The sequence below is a fragment of the Lissotriton helveticus genome, chromosome 1_1, assembly GCF_964261635.1.
Source record: "Lissotriton helveticus chromosome 1_1, aLisHel1.1, whole genome shotgun sequence".
Lineage (NCBI taxonomy): Eukaryota > Metazoa > Chordata > Amphibia > Caudata > Salamandridae > Lissotriton > Lissotriton helveticus.
In genome coordinates this window covers 1,355,193,625-1,355,213,346 of record NC_136057.1, presented here as the reverse complement: position 1 = coordinate 1,355,213,346, position 19,722 = coordinate 1,355,193,625, and the positions used below count along the sequence as shown (strand labels likewise).

The window sequence follows — 19,722 nt, the reverse complement described above, 5'->3', positions numbered from 1 at the left end:
CCCGCCAGGGAAGTTCCCGGTAACAAAGATTCACTTCGGGCCAATCCAGTAGGTAGACCACTCAGGCCGCAGGGTAGCGCACACGTGCAGGTTTGGAAAGCTCAGAGTATCTCAGAAACAGAAGCAGGGGAGCTCCTCGCTGCTCAAGCCTGTCTCAATGTCAAATTCACCAGGGACTGGAGGCCTATATTGAATATGCCGCATCAATGCTCATGCAGAGTAAGAGGAGTTCTAAGGGCACAGAGAGAAAGGACCTGTTACTTTTAGTATTCCGTATGTCCTGCTGTATCTATACAAACCGCTGCAGTTGCGATCTCGCCTATTGGCCGGCCGTACCACTATGCAAGGTTGCTGCTAGGCCTCTGTGAAGGCTTGAAGACGGCTGAAATGCCAGAAACGGGTCCTAGGAAGCTTGTTTCCGGTCCAGGGAAGGCATGGCTTGGCAGTTCGGGCTGGACTGTTCCCATGAGGCACATGGTCAGACTGATATACATATGGCCATGTCTGAACTGGGGTGGCAGAGTGGGCTAAAGAACGGTGATGGATTAAACCCAGATCTGTTGACTGGGTCTGAGTGTTTGATTGGTTCAGATGCTCCGTCCATTACTACCCCCTTTTGTACCTCTGCGAAGGAAGGAGCAGCAGGCCCAGCATTGTCCCCCGCCGTCCTCAGCTGAGATCCGTGCAGGCGCACCCCCGGCCCACAAGGGTAAATAGAGCTGCCGCCAGTTACTGCTCGCAGAGTGGCAAACCCTCCAGCGGCTCTCCCAGATGTAGGCCTCAGAGTGTCACCGCCGCCGCAGCATACCCCAGTCGGCTCCTCTCTCCGAGTCTCGCAGCCGCGCCAGATGCAGGCCCCACGCCGACAGCAGTTCACGGGACGAGCCCCAGTCCCAGGCCCAATCCCGCCTCCACAGCCCAAGTCTCAGCCGGGACCAGCCCCACTCACCGCAGCCAGCACCGACGCGCACTGGCAATCCGGTCCTCTTCATGCTAAGCAGTCTCGCAACCGCAACTCCTGTCCCATGGCACTTCCAGCAATCTCCGCCGCATGTTCAACCCCAGCGGCCGGGTCTTGGCACCACAGGTGCTCGCCGCACCAAACAGCCTTCCGTGCCTCCGCCAGTGGTTCCAGGAAGCCGGATGACAGCCGCCACAGAGCGCAGCCCCCCGTAGCTCAGGAGGGGCCGCGCAGGGAGACAGACAAGATACCATGCCCCACACGTTGATCGGGCCTACTATATCTCCGCGGCCGCCATTTTCCGCCTCACTGCGTCTGGGCAAATAGTTGTTTTTTCCCCAGTACTAGGGACCAAGCAAAGCCACAAACATCGCCAATGAGTACAGCAAGTGAACGCGGACCCACACAGTGTCCCAGCGACCTCCGAGGGCATGCGATGTAGCAGATAATAGTCGGATTGTGGCTCGGTCAGGCAGAGCCTCACAGCAGTGCGGCCATCTTGCGGTGCGCCCTCTAGCACCCCCCGTCTCCAGAGATCTTTAGCCCCACTTGTTTAGGGCTCAGCCACCTCCTTGGGTCCCAGGCGTTCTGCCACACCCACATGTCAGTATGCTCTCCGCTCCCACTGCAGGGTGGTCTCACTGGCGCCTTGGGCTCTCACCTTTAGTCCATGAGGCGAAGCCACAGCATTCATAGGCCTGCCATAGGGGAGATAGCAGGATCGGAGCCATACAGGGGAAAGTGTTCCTGTGTTGTGCCCAGCCTCCTAAACACTTGCGGCAGGGTTGGGACGGCACTGCAGGATAGGCTGCAGGGCCAAGCTACGTGCTTGCACCAGTGGTCCAAGGTGGCAGCCAGATGAGGGTCTTCAGAGTGCCGGGCTCCGTTGCTGTCTACCGGGCCTCACTCGCCCGGATCCAAGGCTCTACCCTTCTGCAGGAGGCCCTCGGGTATTCACGCCAGCAGGAAAGGGCTGGTGAGGTAAGGCCTGGTGCACTGGAATGGAGCAGATGGGCTGCAAGGATCCGAAGGTGAGACCGAGCATGTCTCACTCCATTCTCATCTTGGCCACACCCCAGTGATATCTCATTTTAAACATACTCCTCCTCAGTTATATCAGATTAGATCAGAGTACTGCAAGTGTAATTAATCATAGACAGATGTTGATATGGGTCAGAACCTTCATCAGGACCAAGAACAACAATTATACAGATTATATGCATAGGCATTTTTTGTGCAGTGTCATTAATGTTAAATGCCCTTATCCAAAACAAAAAACATTGTGGAGCAGAGATTGTATTAGAACATAATAGTTTAAACTATGTACCACATAATGAAATATTCGAAAAGTCAAATGGTGTACATAAAAAGGCAGCCACAGTAAGGTAAAGAAAACCTGGGCATGCAAGAAGTATTTATGCAAGAAACCTTCAATCTAATCTAATTCTTGTTTGTTTACATTAATGTACATGAGTATGAGTTTCCAAGCCACATTAAGGACTTATTTGAAATTACTTTACTTCTCAAATAAAATATTAGTTTTCAGGTTCTGTAGTCAATTAGTGATTTATCCCTGTGGTCCATCTATAGTGCTTTAAGTGCAACACTGACCAGAGAATATGGTGTGATCTGGATTTGATATACACTTTGGTTGTTTGTTTTAAAAGGAATTGGGAAAGGCCTAGATTGAGAAAGTGCCATCTTTCTTGCCTGGTATGCACCCACTTTTTGCTGAATTGCTGATGTGCTTTGGTTGAGTGTGCCCTGGGCTACTGCCAATCAGATGCCCAGGGCCTTTGTTCCTTCCCTAAAACTGTATTGAAGCTAATACCCAATTGGCATCTCTGGCCACATGTCAGCCCCTGGTAAATGGTACCCTAGGTACACAGGGCATTGTGACCAGAGAAGACCCCTGCACCCTGACACCCACACTCTGCCTTTGCAGACTGGGTGTCCTGGTGCAGAACTAAACAAAGAGTCGACATGGCACACATGCCCACAAACCCACTGCCATTGCATATATCAGTCACCCCTCTAGCTGGGTGTCCTATGTCAGTGGTGTGGGCAAAGGTGCATGAGCCCTGTTCCCCTACAGTACCCAGGGCCATTCCTGGGCACTGTAAGTGCAGTGATGCCATTAAGAGTATATGGTGATGGGAGGTTGTCATTACAAACACCACAGCACCCTAATGGCTACACTGAAGACTGACAAGTTTGATATCAAACTTCTCAGCACATTTAACCCACACTGATGCCAGTGTGGGATTTAACGTAAAATGCACTACAGAGGGCATCTTAGAGATGCCCCCTGAAACCTAACCTACAATCCATGTCCTATCTGAGAGGCTGCCTAGGCTGCCACACAGCAGACATGTTGCTGGACCCCTGGGTGGAGAGCCCACACTCTCCTGGGCCTGCAACAATGCAGATCCTGGGCAAGGTGCTAGGTCTCCTCCCCCGGGATGGGCAGGGGGAAGCTTCAAAGGCATGACGCCTTTGTGAGCTTTTCCAGGCCACTTGCTGTATTCAGCAACTGGCCCCCACCAGTTCTGACCCCCACTCTGGCAGGAAGACTGGCAGGAAACCCTACGTGAGGAAAGGAGGTGTGCCAGCCTGTGCCAACTCCACTCCTCAGGTGGGAGAGGCGAGGTGAAGCACAGCTCCGGGCTCTGGCCATCTTGAGGATGGGGAGCCCTGCCCAATCAGAGCTAAGGTCCTGCCCCCCTCCCGCAGGAGAGGAGCAGGATGGGGGTGTACTCACCCCAGGACAGGGACCAATTGGTCCCTGCCCTTCCCCTACCTGTAACACCCTTAAATTTAGTATTTAGGGGCACCCTGAACCTTCCTTCCTCAGATCCCGATTTCAAAACAAGAAAGAAGACCAAGAAGAAGAAGACCTGCAATGCAGCTGCTAACAAAAGGACGACACCAACTGACTTGGCGCCAGCCCTACCGGCCTGTTGATCCTTGAACCTGCTTCTGCTGAATCCCGGTGTCTCCTGCAGACAGCAACCTCGAAAACCCCAGAGGACCTGCCTGCCTTGACCCTCTTAGAGAGTGGAACTCCCATGAGCCGTGGTTCTGCCCAGAAATACCCCTGGTGCCAGCCAGGAACCGCGAATCTAGCCCACTCTGCAACCGCCCGAGTGGACAAAGTCCCTGAAGACGTTCCCCCGGCGATTCTGACCTATAATCCAGTGCCCAAGGATCCTCCTCGACGACCAAGACGACGCATGCAGCCTCAGAACTAGGGACCCCTCCAACCGTGACCAGCAGAGGGTAAGATTTCCCGACGTACAGAGACACCCCTGCACCGCCGCCCCCCAGCCTCCTGTGCCCAACTCCGGGGTGCCTATCTATCCTCCCAGATTCCAACTTACCCCTCAAAGTGTTGGTCGCTCCTGAAGAATCTCCGTCCCCGAGCCTGCAGCCTTTGTTCCCTTTTCAAGATATCCATTGAATAACCCTGAGCACCCAACGGCTCAAAAGCACCCTGCACCCAGCTGCCCGAGTGCCCCTGGCAGTGCAACCTTTGTCCTATCTTACTTCCCCATTTGCCCTGAGCAAGTGACCAGGAGCCCAGCTCCCACAGCCGCGTGGCCTGCTTGCCAGCAGCCATCAACCGAAGGCCCCCTGCCTCTCATTGGATAACATTGGAGCTAACTACCTCTGCACCCGGCTGCCCCTGTGCCGCTGAGGGTGTACCAACTGTACCTACCTGACCCTGGGAGACCCCTGAGTCTATGCCCAGAACCTTAACTCTGCCAGTTGAGTACTTACCTAAAAGCCGATAACTCACTTTTCCTCCATAGGCTAACATTGACTAGTTTCACTTGGATATTCTTCTAAGTGTGGAGTTTTGGAACTTTAAAATATTCATCTAAAATCAGCTGAACAACGAATTCCAATTTACTCACCTGTTAGCAAGAGAGACCTCAGTGCCGCATCTTGTAGTTCAGTACTGACCCTAAAAAGTAATTTTAACCGTACTTACCAGTAACTTGAATTTCCTTCCATAGGCTTTTTGCTGAAATAGTTTTTAAGTGTCGATTTTTGAAACTTACAAATATTCTTTAAAAATCGTGCCAACGATAAAAACGTAATTACTTGCCTGTTTTAGATAGATGTCCCAGTGCTGAACCTAGGAGCCCAGCACTGGATTACAAAAGTAACGTAAATATACTTTACCTGCAAACTCAATTTCCTTCCATAGGATAACATTGGTAATTTCATCCAGAAAAGTTTCTGAGAAACTATTAAAATACAATAATATTCCTTAAAAATCACTACTGTAACCAAAACCCTTTTACTTAACTGTGTACAGCACATGCCCCGGGACTGAATCTAGGATCCAGTCCTGTGGTTAGAAAAGTAATCTACGAAGTGATTAATTGCATTTAACTAGAAATTGCCATTGAGCTCAATGTTGCATTGTGCTGCAAATGCTGTTGCCTATTGCAACAAACTGTAGCTAGTGTATTCAAAGAGTCTATTGCTTATTTGAAAAGTATTTAACTAAAGTAATCCATTCTGAGAAAGTATATTTTGATACCTTGTTGGTTCTAAAATAAAACAACTATATCTTTTGATACAAAACAATTGGCCTAGAGTTCAGTTCTTGAGTGTGTGAGACCATTTGCTGAGTGTGTACAACAAATGCTTTACACTGTCCTCCGATACTGCCTTACTGCTCGACCAAGCTACCACTTTATGGTTTAAATCTTTTATTGAGATTTCAAAAAGGACAAAACAATAGGACCTCGATCTTTCCATCAAGCGTAGCAAGGCAAGCGCCAGTGTGATAAAGATAAGCATACTCAGTGCCAGCCGGAGCTGATCAGCGATGTAGGTCACATGTAACACCCTTAAACAATAAAACATGGCCCTTCCCCCTCCCCCCCGATGTCCACAAAGCAAAAGGATAACCCCATTATAGAAAGGAAGAAAAGGAAGTGAGAGAGTCATCAGTGCGTGGCTTTCTGTTTGCGCTTGGATGCCTTCTGTTCCGGAATCGGGGTGTCTGCCAATCGGAGAAGGCGTAGGTATCGGGGACAACTTAATTCACGGAATTGCCCTGTGAGCAGTGTCAAAAAGGGCCGCCACAACTCTGGGAATTCATCCCCTGTCCAGCCTGTACCAGGGACAGCTTCTCCATGCCGAGCACCATCCACAACCTGTGCAGCCAGCCTATATGTGGGGGGGCCTGTAATGTTCTTCAGTGTGCTAAAATGTTTTGCGTGGCCGCCCCATATGCAATAGCGATGAGACGGCCTCTCCGTGACTTTAAGGGATACATCAGGGCGTTGGGCAACCCCAGTAGAATGTAGGCAGGGAACCGGGGGAGTTGGGTATCTAAGTGGGAGTCTATGTCATCTAATATCGTGCCCCAGTACCCCTGTAGGCGGTCGCAGCTCCATAGCAGATGTTCCAACGTGCCCAGTTCCCCACACCGTCTCCAGCAGCGGTCGCTAATGCGGGGGTCAAATTGATGAAGGCGCTCAGGCGTATGGTACCAATAGGTGGCCACCTTGGTCAGGGTTTCAGTCAGTCCGGCATGACATGCGGAATGCCGTGCTCTATGATAGATACCGCTCCAATCTTTGTGTGTGAGGGCCCTTCCAAGTTCCCGCTCCCACCGACACCTACCAGCGTTATATGTGTAAATATTTGTGAGGAGGAGATGTTGGTACAGGCCAGAGATCAATTTTTTCTCGAAAGTGCGAGTGACTAGCCATTTCTCATAGGGAGTAAGATGTCGTTGTGCTCCCGGTCTAACCTCAGGGTGAAGTGCCCAGTGACGCACCTGCATATAAGCTAGCCTGTCATTCTCTGGGATGCCACAGTCCTCCTTTATCTGTTGAAAGGAGGGAATACCATTCAGATTAAAAAGATGTCCCAGGGCCCTGTAGGGAGAGTGCCACCAGGTCGCAAATGCTTTAGGATCGAGGCCCGGGGTGAAGTCGGGGTTGGCAAATAACGGTGTCAAGGGGGAGGGGAAGGATGTCAATTCGTGTTTGGTGGTGACCCGATCCCACACCTCCATGACCGTGCCTGTGATTTGGGATGCGTAGAGGTTAGGCGGCCGGTGGTGCTTGGGGAGAAAGGGAATCCCCTGTAGGGGCACGCCCACCACAACTTGGTCCTGGAAGAGCCAATTCTTGCCCGATTCCAACTGGTGCTGTTCCACCAGGCTCCGGAGTTGTGCCGCGTAAAAATAGAGTTGGAGATCCTGTATTCCCACGCCGCCGTGGACAGGTGGGAGGACTGCGATGGCATGTTTAAAGCGCGGTCGACGACCCTGCCAAATGAAGCGCGCCAGTTCGGACTGTGTCTGTTGGATCCAGCTCTTCGGTGGCCGTAGGGGAAGGATCTGAAACAGGTAAAGAATCTGTGGCAGGAGAGTCATTTTGGGGGCAGCTATCCTCCCCAGCCAGGAGAGGGAATGGCGTTTCCATCTCCAGAGTTCCTCGCGGAGCTGCGTGCGAAGTCTGGCATAATTTGCTTCAATGGTAGCTGGGATGGTGAGGCCTAGGAGGACTCCCAGATAGGGCACCGTGGTGCCAGACCACTGCATATCATGTTCCCCCTGCACTTCGGCTAATGTCTCGGGCGACAGGGAAACGTTAAGGGCAATCGATTTGTCTGTGTTGATTTTGAACCCAGAAGCGAGTGCAAAACTATGTAGTTCAATAAAAAGTGCATGTAGCGATTGGACAGGTTCTGTGAGGGAGAGTAAAATATCATCCACGTAGAGGCTGATTTTGTGGGTGTCCCCTCCGAACGGAATGCCTTTGATGAGGATGTGCTGCCGGACCCTCTGCGCCAGCGGTTCCATATAAAGGGCAAACAGGATAGGGGAAAGGGGGCAACCTTGTCTGGTCCCCCTGCCAATCGGAAAGCGAGAGGAGGTGTGCCCATTGACACGCACTGTGGCATTAGACTGCCTGTAGCAGTTTAAAATACGGGTACAGAGAACATCCCCTAGGCCGAAAAGGTGCAGGACCTGTTCCAGGAAGGGCCAGTGCACCCTATCGAAGGCCTTTTCGGTGTCAATAGTGAGGAGCATGCAATCCGGTCGCGTACGTGACCCCGCTTCAATGAGGTGGAGGACCCTCCTGGTGTTGTCCCTAGTCTGTCGCTGAGGTATAAAGCCCGCCTCGTCTGGCTCCACCAGCTGTTGCATGTAAGGTGTGAGCCGGCTTGCCAGAATTCCCGTGTACAGTTTGAAGTCAATGTTTAAAAGCGAGATCGGTCGGTACGAACCACAGCGGGTTGTATCCCTACCAGGCTTCGGTATGACCGAAATTGCTGCTTCCAAGAGTTCTGCGGGGATCGCGCCAGGCTGGGCAAAAGAGTTAAAAAGATCCCGCAGGAGGGGGGCCACCTGGTGGAGGAACGTTTTGTAAAAAATAGCCGGGTACCAATCGGGGCCGGGGGATTTCCCAGGCTTCAGGCGGGAGATCGCTGACACCACCTCCTCCAAGCCTATGGGTCTATCCAGGAAGTCTGCCTGGGCCGGGTTCAAAGACGGAAGACGTGCTCCCTGTAAGTAAGTCTGACCCGAATGCGGGTCAAGAGTGTCTCCGGCATAGAGGGACTGATAAAATGTCCCGAAGGTCTCCGCTATCGCAGCGTCGTCCGAGACTAAGTCGCCTCGATCTGTCCGTATGGCCTGTACCCCCTGCCTCTGGCGCTGTTCACGCAGCTTGTTCGCCAGTAGCCGTCCACACCGGTCCCCTCCTGCGTAATAAGCCCGCCGGTGACTGAGGGCCGCATACTCCGTAGTGTCTTGGTCTTCCTCTCGGCGCACAGTTGACGCCATGCCCGCGCCGCCCCCGTGCGCTGGTGCATTTGCTCCAGCTCCGTCACCCGTTGCGCAATTTTGGCCCTTTTCTGCGCTCGTTCTTCATTGTTGGCCGTGGCGATAGATATAAACTCACCTCTTAAGACCGCTTTAAGGGCAGCCCACTGAGTAGCCCGTGTGGTGTCGGTGTTGTTGTTGTGGGTCAGGAATTGTGTAATAGCGGTTTTAATCCGTTCTCCTGTCGAGGGGGTGTGGAGAAGGGTTTCCCTGAGGCGCCAGTGTCGTTGTGGGGTCGGTGCGGCTGGTAAGAGGAATGTGGCTACCACCTGGGATTGGTCAGATAGTGAGGCCGACAAGATATCTACTTCTTGCGCTCGCGGTACCAACGGGGAGGCGCAGAGGAAGTAATCGAGTCTGGCGTAAGAGTTATGGGCCCCAGAATGGTAAGTGTAGGCGGTACTGCATGGGTGGAGGTGTCTCCATAGGTCAGTAAGGCCTAGATCTCGGAGATATGCTCGTCTAGACTTGGAGAGGGCTCTCACCTGGCCTGTCCTCTGGCAGGAACGATCTGCTGTGTTATAGAAAACTAAGTTAAGGTCGCCCCCAAGCAGTAAATGTCATTCAGTGTTGGCTGTGGCTGCTGCTAAAGCTGTCTGGAGAAAGGTTTCCTGCCCCTCGTTGGGCGCGTAGACCGAGCCCACTAGTATTGTTAGTCCTGCTATTAGGAAGCGATATACCAAAAGTCGCCCTTTTATCTCCACCTCTCGCTGGAGAACTTTGCCCGTGAATGATTTGGATACCAGTATTGCTACTCCTGCCACTTTTTGGGGGGAAGACAAGAAAAGTTGCGTGGAAAAGGCACGGGTTTTAAGTCGGTGCTGGTCTTTGGGCAATAAGTGAGTCTCTTGGAGGAGGCAGATGTCGGCTGAGGAGTGCTCTAAGAGGGATAGAACCGCCTGGCGCTTAATGGGGTTGTTGAGCCCTCTCACATTAAGGGAAAGGACTTTAAGTCTGGAGTGTGTCATTGTCTGTCAGGGTGGATTCCGCAGCTCTGAGTGGCGTGTGAGAAATAAAACAGAAAAGAAGGTGGACAAAGGGAAGCCCCTCCCCCCCAACAAACCCTCCCAACAACCCCCTCTCCCAAAACCTTTCCCACCCCCCCAGAGCCCCAACCCCCACTCCTCTCCTCCCCATCCCCACCCACCCCCCCAACCCCTGAAAAGTACCCTAACTAGTGAACATAGTCCCAGTCCTGCCCTCCTGCAGTGCAGGGCTGTGGTGTGTTACCTGTGTGGACGTCCAGCCACATCGTTCCCCGTGGCTCCCCCGGCCCCGTTCCCTGGACCTGCGGAATGACTGATGCTAATGGTTACTCCCCCCCAGAGGCAAATCAGTCTGCAGTAGTGGTGTCTTTGGCCACCTCTTGAATGGCATTGTCCATCTCCATCTTGATGGTGTGTGCCTCGGGCCTCGAACTTGCTCCCGGCGAATGTCGCTGAACAATTTGCTGCCAGCCATCTCTGGACGGCCGCCTAGGTGGCTTCGGTGATGCACCCTCCTCTGTCTGGGTGATGCCCAGAAGAGTGCATGTTTCCTGGAGGGAGCGAAGCCGATGCAGGGCACCGTTCCACCGAAAGATCAGGCGGAAAGGGTGCCCCCATGCATATGGGATCTCTTTACTTCTCAAAAAGTCAGTCGCAATCTTGAAGGCCTTACGTTTTTGGAGCGTGATCATTGACAGGTCTTGGGATAAGGCCACCGGGTGGCCCCTAAACCGCAGGGGCTGCTGTCGCTGTGCTTCTCTGAGAATGCGCTCTTTGAGAGGATAATCCGGCAAGAAGGCCAGAATGTCCGGAGGAGGTGCTGATGTCCGCCTCATCAATCCCACTCTGTGGGCCCTGTCAATTCTGATCTCAAAGTCCGCAGGTTCCCCCAAAACATCCCGGAATAGGGCCTGCAGATATCCTGTGATGTCTGTACCTTCTTCCTTAGGTGGGACCCCCCCGGACCCGTTGTTCTGCCGGGACCTATTTTCCAAATCCTCGGCGTGGGCCTAGAGGTCCATTTGTTGTTCCTTCAGGCGGATTATATCTTGCTGCAGCTGTTCCACTTCCTCGTCCCTCGCGCGGCCTGCGTCTTCGATGGTGGACACCCTCTCGCCTAGTCCGTCCACCTCTCTCCTGATCTCCCGGACCTCCCCTGTGACCTCCTGCTTCAAGGTCTGGAAGTCCTCGCGAAGCGAGTTGAAAAAAGTCTCTAGGAAGGATTTGGTGATGGGCAACTCTCAGTCGACGGTATCAGGCTGGGGCTTGGATGCTCCCGGGGACGACTGTCCCTTGTCCCCTTTCATCTGTACTTTGCCTAACATTTCAGGGAGGGTCCTTTGGCCCGCCATGGTGCTTCCCGCGTTGGGGGTATGGCGCCACAACTTTGCCGGCTCAACTCAGACACTTCTCCCTGAGACCCTCGCCGTGCCTGCCTGCTCCAACACCCAGGGGGGGAGCGGGGAGAAGACGACGAGGAGCTCTTCTCCAGGCGGCTGTTAGTGTCTCACATGGTCCGTTCGGTGTAGATACCACCCCTGCCTCGGGGACCCCAAGGCGCCACATCCCCTGCTCTGCTTCGGCCTAGTGTGGACGTGCGGGGTGACTGCTCCCTTAAGGACCTCTTCCACCTCTCCTCTCCTAGTTCCGCGATTGTAGGCCGCAAGGGCTCCCACGTGGCTCCGGTCGGGCCGGTTGGTCGCGCCTCACTCGTCCTCCGGGCCCCTGATGTCTCCGCCGGCCCCCGGGGCCCCGGTGTCTCCTGCTCAATTCGTCGACCCCTCCCGGCCGCCAAGTTGACAGGCGGCTGTGTGGGGGAACCCCGGCTCCTCTTCGGGTGCTCTTGAGGCAGCGCCTCAGTGTCTGGCGTTAGGTAGCGCTTATGTGCTGGGCCCTAGACTGCGCTCCTGGCCCCCTTCCCGGCGGTCCCTCTCAGGCCCTCCGCAGTGCTCCTCCAGGCGTCTCGCGGTGCTAGGCCGCAGAACAGGCCAGCGTGGGTGGGCCCTGGCGCCTTCAGATGCGGGCCGAATCCCGGCCTCGATTGCTCTCTACGCTGCCAAGTGTGCAGGCGGGGGAGCCTCTCCACAGGTCCCCAATAGTTGTGGGAGCGTCCGGCAGGTCCCGTCCGTGTAACAGGGCAGGGCGAGGGGGCCGTGCCGCTCCCGGTCGTAGGCCGCGCCCCCGTCCGAGGCGCGGCGGTGTCACTCACCGGGTCTCTCCGGGCTGCTAGGTCATCCCCCTGCGAGCTTTCCTCGATGTGGCACCTCCGGGGAAAGCAGCGGCTCCCTGGGTCCCAGCGGTTTCAGACGCGAGGCTCCCACTCCTCACCGCGCTCTGCTAGTGCCGCGGCCCCGAGGCCTCCCCAGAGCTTGCCACAGGACGAGCCGCCGCTGCTGGTGTCCGCCCGCTCTCGCCTCCGCCGGCCCTGGGACGGCAAAACCGGCTCCGTTCACATCTGACGCCAGTCTCCTTTTTCTCCTGCCCCCAGTGCAGCACTGTGGGGGGGAGATGTGCGGCGTCAGGCGGTCCGGGAAAGGCAGATGCGGAGGAGCCGACGGAATGTGCGACTCCTCACTCCGCCATCTTGGCCACGCCCCCAAGCTACCACTTTAGAGAGTAAGGCTATATCTAACTTTAGCCTCTGCTAAACCTCTGGGGACTGTGGTCTCTGTACCTTACTTTGGTCCAGTATATACAGTCACTTTCTTACACCTAGTCAGTGACGGTTGCCCTCCAAGTCTGATTTGTGATTTACTGTTCTATTCTAGTAGTGCTTTATTTGGTTTTACTGTCTAAGATACTCTTTAAAGAGGGGATCTAAACTTTGAGCCTAACAACTAAGTAAATTAGTCACAGTCTGTATGTAAGAAACTGGCTCTATATATACTAAACGAAAATGAGGTATAGTGTGCATAGAGTCCAAGTGTCCCCAGAGGTAGACAGAGGTTAAAGTTAGATAGAACCTTACTCTCTTTTTGTGGTAGAGTGGTGAGCAGTAAGGCAGTATCAGAGGACAGTGTTAAGCATTTGATGTACACACTCAGTCAGCAAATGAATTTACACACAAGAACTGAACTCTAGGCCAATTGTTTTTGAATAAAAATATACTGTTTATTTTTAGAACCAAGCAAGCCTCGCACAAGTAAGCATTAAATAATGTTCAAGAATAAGTTACTGGATATAGAACAGTTTGAACATTCAATAGAAATTGTACTTTGTTTGATTTACAAGGGAGCAGTAGTATGCAACACTTAGCAAATGCAGTACATTGAAATGAATAGGTTGGTGGCTGCTAACAAGCAGGCCACTGTGTTGTGGGAGCAAAGCTCATAGGGTTAAGGTCAGGTCAAATGGGGAAACAAAGTAGCACAAAAGGTGCACCCTCAGCGGCACTGGGGCGGCCAGTGCAGAGGGCTGTTTCGACTTTGGGCGCCCTGTTGTTTTCTATAAAGAACCTCCGATTTGCAAAAGCACTGCAGACAGAGAGACGAGGGACTTCTGGGTGCGACCACCACTTGGAGAGGTAAGTTGGAAAGTTTAGGGTTGGTTAGGCACCGTCGGTGTGGGCACACATGGCCGTGGGGCGTCGGGTGCAGGGGTGCCTTTTGGGGTCGGATCTTCTTACCAGCTCCTGGTTGCGCTTACGTGGGCAATCTGGATTTAGGCTGCAGGCGTCGGATGGAGGCTTGATGCAGGTTAGGGGTTGCCGGATCTTGGGTCAGGATTGCTGGGGTGACCTCCCTGTGGTGTTTTTCCACTCGAGCTCGAGCCTTGTTTGGCAGGTGCAGAGTGGGCTGGATTCGCGGTGTCTGGCCGGAGCCGGAAGCTGCAGTTTGAACAAATCCGGTGTTCATGGGAGATTCAGTCTTTGAACTGAAGGCAGGTAGGTCCTCCAGGGTTTTTGAGGTTGCTGGTTTCGCAGAAGCAGGTTCGAGGGGAGACATGCCTGTAGGGCTTGGGCCAAGCCAGTGGGCATCATCCTCTTGTTAGTTCTGCACGGCTCTTCGGTCCTTCTTCCTATCTTCTTTTCTTGTCGTTTCTGGATCTGAGGAAGCAAGGTTCAGGGTGCCCCCTAAATACTAAATATAGGGGTGTTACAGATAGGTAAAGGGCAGGGACGTATGGGTCCCTTCCCTGAGGTGGGTACACCCCCTATTCTGCCATTCTCCAGTGGGTGGGGGGCAGGAGCCTGTCCCTGGTTGCCTGGGTCCCCCCATCCTCAAGATGGCAGTGACTCGAGGTTGTGCTTCACCTCACCTCCCCCACCTGAGGAATGGAGTTGGCAGACGTGGGCACCTCTCCCTTCCTCACTAGTTTTTCCCAAAAGTTCTCCCACCCAAAGTGGGGAGTAGAACCAATGGGGACCAGTTGCTGAAAGCAGCAAATGGTCTGGAGAGGCTCACAAAGGCGGCATGACTTTGAAGCTTCTCCTTCGTGAACTCTGCCCATCCGGGGAGGAGGAGGCTTGGCACCTCGTCCCAGGATGTACAGTGTTTCAGGCCCCTGAGTGCAGCAGCTCTCGACCCAGGGGTCCAGAAACAAGTCTGGTGGTTGCAGCCTAGGCAGCCACTCAGTCAGGTCACTAGCAGTTGGTCGAGTTTCAGAGGGCATCTCTAAGATGCCCTCTGTTGTGCATTTTACATTAAATTCCACACTGGTATCAGTATGGGTTTAATGTGCTGAGAAGTTTGACACCAAACTTCCCAGTCTTCCGTGTAGCCATTATGGTGTTGTGGAGTTTGTAATGACAAACTACCAGCACCATCTACTCTTAATGGCAGCACTGCACTCACAGTGCCCAGGACTGGACGTGGGCACTGTAGGGGTACAGGGCTCATGCACCTGTCCCCTCCCAGTGGCATAGGGCACCCAGCTAAAGGGGTGACTGATGTATGCCAGGGCAGTGGTTTGTGGGCATGGCCCACAGGGATGTGTGCCATGTCGACTCTTCACTTTGTTCTGCACCAAGACATGCAGCCTGTAAAGGCAGTGTGTGAGTGTCAGGATACAGGGCCTCTAAGGGTGACACAATACATGCTGCAGCCCTTGCAGACCTTGTCTGATCACAGTGCCCTGGGTACCTGTGGTGCAATTTACCAGGGGCTGACATGTGACCAGAGATGCCAATTGGGTTTAGGCTTCAATGCAGTTTTAGGGAAGGAACATAGGCCCTGGGTACCTGATTAGCAGGAGCCCAGGGCACACTCAATCAATGAACATCAGCAATTCAGCAAAAAGTGGGGGCATACCATGCAAGAAAGAGGGCACTTTCTCACACAAAATGAAAGATGACGAGACTAACCTTGCCCTAGAGAGTCTTCATTGTCTAAGTGTAAGAACTTGGAAAGTCCATCTGCATTGGCATTGGCAATCCCAGGTCTGTGTTCCACTTCAAAGTCCATTCCCTGTAGGGAGACAGAACACCCCAATAGTTTAGGATTTTTTGCTTTTATTTGCATTAGCCATCTGAGAGCTCTGTGATCAATTTGAACTAGGAAGTGAGTACCAAACAAGTATGGTCTTAACTTCTTCAGGGACCAAACCACAGCAAAGGCCTCCCTCTCATCGGCACTCCAACACTGCTCTCTGGGATGAAGCCTTCTGCTTATAAAAGCAACAGGTTGGTCTAGGCCTTTATCATTGGTCTGGGATAGGACCGCTCCTATTCCTAGCTCAGAGGGACCAGTCTACACTATGAACTGCTTGGCATAAGCTGGAGCCATCAGAATAGGTGCTGAGCACATTGCTTCTTTCAGGGTGTCAAACCCCTTTTGGCAACTAACTGTCCAGTTAACCTTTTTGGGCATCTTCTTGGAGGAGAGTTCTGTGAGGGGAGTCACAATGGACCCATATCCCTTCACAAACCTCCTGTAGTACTCAGTCAAGCCAAGGAATACCCTGACTTGGGTCAGGGTTGTTGGAGCTGCCCTGTCCAGATGGCCTGGATCTTGGGCTGTAAGGACAGTACGTTGCCTCTACCAACAAGGTGGTCCAAGTACACCACAGTGCCCTGCCCTATCTGGCATTTGGATGCCTTGATAGTTAGATCTGCAGTTTGCAGGGCTTTTACAACCTTCCCAATGTGGATCAGGTGATCCTGCCAGGTGGAACTGAAGACAGCAATATCATCAAGATAAGCTGCACTAAAGGACTCCAACCCAACAAGGACTTGATTCACCAACCTCTGGAAGGTGGCAGGGGCATTCTGTAAACCAAAGGGCATAACAGTGTACTGATAGTGCCCATCAGGTGTGGAGAATGCTGTTGTCTCTTTTGCTCCCGGGGCCATGCCAATCTGCCACTACCCTGCAATTAAGTCAAAGGTACTTAAGAATTTGGCTGCACCCAACTTATCTATCAACTCCTCTGCTCTTGGGATAGGGTGAGCATCTGTCTTGGTGACAGAGTTGAGCCCTCTATAATCCACACAAAACCTAATTTCTCTCTTTCCACCCTGTGGGTGAGGTTTGGGGACCAGAACCACTGGGCTAGCCCAGGGGCTCTCAGAGCGGTCAATGACCCCTAACTCCAGCATTTTGCAGACTTCAGCTCTGATGCTTTCCTCGACTTGGTCTGACTGTCGATAGATTTTGCTTTTGACAGGTGCACTGTCACCAGTGTCCACATCATGGGTACAACGCTGGTCAGACCTGCGGACAAAGAAAAGAGCTTAGCATACTGCTGCAAGACTTGCTTGCAGTCAGTCTGCTGTTGGGCAGAGAGGGTGTCTGAAAAGACAACTCCATCCACTGACCCATCTTTTGGGCTGTAGGAGAGAAGGTCAGGGAGATGTTCACTCTATGCTTCCTGTTCCTCAGTCACCATCATCATGGTGATGTCAGCCCTATCATTGTAGAGCTTTAGGCGGTTCACATGGATAACCCTTTTGGGTATCCTGCTTGTGCCCAGGTCAACTAAGTAGGTGACCTCACTCTTTTTCTCTAGGATAGGGTAAGGGCCACTCCATCTGTCCTGGAGTGCCCTTGGTGCCACTGGCTCCAAAACCCACACCATTTGCCCAGGTTGAAATTCAACCAGTGCAGCTTTTTTGTCATACCAGTGGTTCTGAAGCTCCTGGCTGGCCTCAAGATTCTTGAATGCCTTTCCCACGTACTCAGCTATTCTGAACCTTAGGCCAAGCACATAGTCCACAATATCTTGTTTGAGTTCTTGGAGAGGCTTCTCCCAACCCTCTTTTATATGACAGAGTGGTCCCCTCACAGAATGGCCAAACAGAAGTTCAAAGGGGGAAACCCCTACTCCCTTCTGTGGCACTTCTCTGTAAATAAAAAGCAGGCATGGTAAGAGGACATCCCATCTCCTTTTTAGTTTCTCTGGGAGCCCCATAATCATACCTTTCAATGCCTTGTTGAATCTCTCAACAAGGCCATTGGTTTGCGGGTGATAGGGTGTAGTAAACTTGTACTGCACTCCACACTCTTTCCACATGTGTTTGATGTACGCAGACATGAAGTTGGAACCTCTGTCTGAAACCGCCTCCTTAGGAAACCCTACCCTGGTGAAGACACCAATGAGGGCCTTGGCTACTGCAGGAGCTGTAGAAATACTAAGTGGAATTGCTTCAGGGTACCTAGTGGCATGATCCACTACCACTAGTATGAACTTGTTCCCTGACGCTGTGGGAGGTTCAAGTGGACCCACTATGTCCACACCTATCCTTTCAAAGGGAACCACCACCACAGGCAGTGGTATCAGGGTGGCCTTTGGGTGGGTACCTGTCTTGCCACTGGCCTGACAGGTAACACAGGAGCTGACAAACTCCTTCACCTGTCGGTGCATCTAGGCCCAGTAAAAGTGGCTAACTAGCCTTTCCCAATTCTTGGTTTGGCCCAGATGTCCAGCTAGGGGGATGTCATGTGCTAAAGTTAGGAGAAACTCCCTATACTTCTGTGGCACTACCTCTCCTGGTGGCTCCAGATTGGGGTCTCTTGCCTCGGTGTACAGTAATCCCTCTTCTCAATAAACTCTGTGGGTACCACTGACATCTCCCTTTGCTTCTGAAACAGCTTGCTGCCTCAGGCTTTCAAGAGTGGGACAGGCTTGCTGCCCCTGGCACAGTTCTTCCCTAGAGGGCCCCCTTGGGCCCAAGATTTCAACCTGGTAAGGGTCAAGCTCCATAGGGTCAGTTCCCTCTGGGGTGTCCAAGTCCTCTCCCTGAGGAGAGGGGTCCTGATCCTTTTGCTCAACAGAAGCTGGTTCCCCAGTCTTCTTACATTTTCTCTTGGTAGGTTGGGCCATACTTTCAGGCTCCAACACTTTTCACCCTGCCTTTTGCTCTGTGCTCTTGTTTTTACATACACCAATTCAGGGATATCCAGCATTGCTGCATGGGTTTTTAGTTCAACCTCAGCCCAGGCTTAGGTTTCCAGGTCATTGCCAAGCAGACATGCAGCTGGTAGCTTTGGAGAGACCACTATCTGTTTCAGGCCAGTAAATCCGCCCCCCCCCCAGTCTAATGTCACCTTAGCCATTGCATGATTAGTGGTAACACTGTCAGCATTGGTGACTGGGTAAGTACGCCCAAACAAATATTGTTCAGGGGAAACCAGTGTGTCTTTCACCATAGTGACACTGGCACCTGTATCCCTCAGAGCCTCTATCCTAGTTCCATTAATCCAATGGTACAGTAAGTATTTCTTTAATTTGGGTGGCCACACAGCTACAGTGGAAAACTCAACTTCCCCCTCTAAAACTAGAACTGCTTCAGTGTGCAACCTGATTTGCTCTGGGCACACTGTTGATATAATCTGGAGACTGGCTACAAAAGGAATAGCTGTAGCTGTACGACTAGGGGCCTTCTTGGTAGGGCAAGCCTTGTCTCCAGTTAAGTGTCCCAACTTCTTACAGCTGTTACACCAGGCCTTTGCAGGATCAAAGGGCTTACCCCTATAGGGCTGTGGAGTATAGGGAATGTTTTGGGACCCACCCCCTGTGCAGATTTTTGGGGCCCTTTAGAAGACTGACTTTTTATCTTGGGGATTCTCACCTCCTTTCCCCTGGGGAGGTTTTGCGACCCCCTTCTTTTGGTCACCCCAGTGGTTGTCTTGGCCAATCTAGTCCTGACACAGTGATCTGCCAGTTCTTTCCCAATTCTTGGGGAGAAATTAGACCTAGGTCTACTAAAAGCTGATGTAACTTTTAATTTGTGCAATTACTTAAAATATGTTCCTTCATAAACAAATTGTCCAGTAAAGTCATGCACATTGTGCCCAGTCAACCAACCATCCAGTGTCTTTACTGAGTAGTCTACAAAATCAATCCAGGACTGGTTTTGGGTTTTGTGAGCTCCCCTGAATCTAATTCTGTACTTCTCAGTTGTGAGTCTAAAACCCTCAATCAGAGTTCTCTTCATGAGGTCATAAGACCCAGCATCTGGCCCAGAGAGGGTTAGGAGTCTGGGTCTGCAGTTACCAGAGAACAGTTCCCACAGGAGTACCCCCAGAGAGGTTTCTTCACATTGCTCATGTCACAAGCCCTCTCAAAGGCTATGAACCATTTGGTGATGTCATCACCATCCTCAAATTTAGGGACAATCCCTTTGAGGATTTTAGGATCATAAGATTGCTCTTTGTCCTTATTATTTGAATTCTATGTCAGGACCGGAGGCTTCGGATTATGCGGCCACTTTCAATGCTTTATTGCACAGCAGCCATCTTTTAAACACTTAACTTGGACCACTAATCCCAAACACCCTTGGGAGAAAGTGGTCAAACAAAACAAAAAAGGGAACACGTGCCCCCTAGTCCACAACCACCAATCACAATCCGGGATCCTCCTCTAGTCCCTCTTCACTGCCTTGTTCCTCCTCTTTCTTTGCTGCTCAGCAGCCGGAGATAAGTGTTTTTGCGTTTCTCTGACTGATTTGTGCTTCTTGTTAATTACTGGCGGTTGCG

General features: G+C 52.3%; 1 protein-coding gene across 5 annotated transcripts in view; it reads right to left on the bottom strand.

Annotated features, from left to right (window-relative positions):
• The window catches only part of LOC144772901 (uncharacterized), a 273,873-nt gene that overhangs the window by 18,838 nt on the left and 235,313 nt on the right, over positions 1–19,722 (bottom strand). The gene's annotated exons all lie outside the window — the stretch shown is intronic.